Here is a 3,146-nt window from a genome sequence, read left to right as displayed (position 1 = left end):
GCCGTATTGTCCTCAAATGATCTTTTACACTTAGACCTTGAGGAGAAGGTCGCTTGTGAACTCAAAACATAAGTTCGTGTAGGAAATCAGGTTTCCGCGCAGCATGACCTTCAATTACTAGAACAGTCGTAACTTCCTCTAGGAAATACATATGAACGAACCGTAAACGGTTTTGGAAACTAGACTCATTTAGCTTTCCAACCGTATATTACACACATTCTGGTTCATCAGGAGCTGTTCACAAAATCCCGTCGAAGTTGACTGTTTTGCCAAAATCAGATTCTCGGACCGATTCGTCCTACTTTACGAAAACGGCCATAACTCACTCAATATGATAGGTATGATCAAATGGTTGGTCTCTCTGGAAAGTAGACACATAGACCTTTCCAATGGTACCAATTTCACCATTTTCCAGTGAGTGAGATTTCCTATAGGTCTCGTGGAAGTTGACCTACAAAACTTGGTAGATTCTGATTTCGCTTTTGATGTGTCTTTCTTATGTAGGGATAGAATAAGCCTCAACCTTTCATACCATTAAGTATTGAAAAAGGAGTTACTGCCATTACATTGGCGTTGCGTGGGCGCATAGCTACACTTAGCTTTACAACTTTTCATAGCGAATGAGATGTCAAGTCTTTCGTATTGTGTTGAGTACATTGATGCGTCTAATTGTACTTAGATGGGAACTCCATCTCTTAACACATATTTGTCATCTTGCTTTAGATAAAACAACGGATCTCTCTTTAGAGCAAAGACCTTGACTAATCATGGGAGTATATGTAGGCCTCACTAGTTATAGAGCGCCTAAGCCGATTGATGGAAAATCATTATCAATACAGTCATCGAGTGCCTTATCGAGACCATGTCTTCCCAAGATCTTTTTCTTCGGATGTTGATACATATTGGCATCTCTTGATCCATCAAGAGTCCATGTAAATCCGGAATGAACACGCAAAGGCATAATTCACCATATCCCTTCCAAATCAAGTAGAGTCCATGTGCGTTTCAATACATTTAGCAAACGCATGCTCCTGTGGTTTGGAGCCACTTGATTCGGATGAATGAAGTTTGTTTAAGATCTTCATGTATATCTCTGATCCCATAGAGATGTTATTATGACCACATTCATAGGCTACTTGTTCAGTTATTCGGAAACTACCAAACTGACAAAGTAGTGGAGTTCAATGACATCCATTACGAGAGCATATCTCATCGTAGTTGATCCCAGTGCGTGTTAGTGAAATACCTTGCGCCATAAGGTGAGTCTAAGCTCTTACTCTCACTACGCTATCTAACAAAGGCATAGTTGATAGGGTTTAGCTTGCGGTGTCGGCATCACCTGCCCAAGGACCTATCTCTTTGTTAATGCTGGATCGCATATTTCCATTAGGCCAATCAACTAAGTTGATATCCATCAACGAAGGGTGGTTCGATAGTAGACTCATTATCTCACGTCCTCATGTACACTAGTGTAATACTTGTAGAGATCTCTATATGGATTGGATTTGACATTGAGGCGTCCCCCAACGATAATCACAATTCAGACTTCATGAGACGGATTTGAGTATCACTGATCAATGGATCAGGTTGTGCCAAGCTCGCTTTCTTTCTAGTGCAAGACAATATCAAACCTAAGGGCCTCCCTCCTTTTAGGGAGCCACACGGCCTTGTGACACCAATTTTGCCACTATATGGCGTCACCATATCACCATCCATGGTGATGGCGTCAAGACCAACACTTTTTGGTCGCGCCATGTCCTTTTGTAGGACATCAATACTTGCAGACATATTTGCAGTATGTGATCTCGTCACTTTAACATTATAAGCATTTGGGATCAAGATGAGACTTAGTGGGGACAAACCACGACAATTCACGTCGTTCCACTTGAACACTTGTGTTCTTATCTCCTCCTAACGGCGGGAATATTGTCTCATCAAAGTGACAATCCGTAATTTAGCGGTGAATGAGATCGCCTGACAAGGTTCCTACATATGCGGATTATAGGTGGAGGTTCATATCCAACCTAAACTTATTCATCTCAAAATGACCCATTATTGTACGCAATGGCAATGCGATTTGGCACCTAGAAATAACATCTAACGGAGCTCAAGGATTGGAGATCCGTTTCAATCCTGCCGAGCTCAAGGATTGCAATTTCGTGTCAATCCTGGTACACATTCATGAGCTGTAGTACAACAAAATTCAATGATGGTGGGTCTTAAATGAATAGTAAAGCTGCATGCAAATATTGCATAGCCCCAAGACGCAATAGAAAGAGTGGTGCGCATCAATAATGTTCGAGCAACAAGCTAAAGTTGCTTGGTCGTAGCCTTGGTGAGACCGTATTGCGTGTGAACATGGGGTACAGGACACTTCAACTTACATCCCGATGAACTTCTTTAAAGAATAGGTAGTGAGCCCGTAGAAGTATAAGCAGCATAAGCAGTAGATAATAGTGTAACACGTGACCAGTGTGCTAACACTTCAACCAACACCATAAAGCATAAAAGGTGTCCGCAAGTTGGTTGTATCTATCTACATAATTTTATGTAAGAATAGAATGTTCACTTTTATGTTATTTAGCATAGGAGGGTCTCACTCCTAATTTAGCTAAAGAATAGGCTTTCAAAACGAGCAATGAGCATTGCAGGGGGCCAATGCGACATCGAGGAAAGGCCGGTGCACCTCAATTGCTTGAGAAATTGACCGGACGACCTCCAGGAAGTTGGAGTCGTGTTCGGGTGACGTCAATGTCCCCCGGGTCACCACCATGCTTCATGGTGATGCTAGGTCTCGAATGTCTTCGTTTTGAGCGGAAGAATGGATGTCCACGAGAATTTCTCAAAATTTGGATCATTATATCTCTTCCAGGTTGACCAATTTAGTCAAACCAAAGCCTATATGAGTCAGTGTCCCAAATATCATGTTTGGCGACAACATGGGATTCGATATTCGAATCATAGTGACATACAGTCCACTAGATTGACTCATGAATTTCTCCAAGATGCGCTTCAGTCCGCATTCATGAGAATGTATACACAAAAGAATTCTTGTTCATTCTCACAATGTGTTTTCAAATGAAAACCATTAGCATGAATGTACTTTAAAGCTCAACATGGTTCCTTAGATGTTGTGGATAGTTCCA

This window comes from Fragaria vesca, linkage group LG3 (assembly GCF_000184155.1).
Source record: "Fragaria vesca subsp. vesca linkage group LG3, FraVesHawaii_1.0, whole genome shotgun sequence".
NCBI classification, from domain to species: Eukaryota; Viridiplantae; Streptophyta; class Magnoliopsida; order Rosales; family Rosaceae; genus Fragaria; species Fragaria vesca.
Note: the sequence above shows the minus strand (reverse complement) of the source record.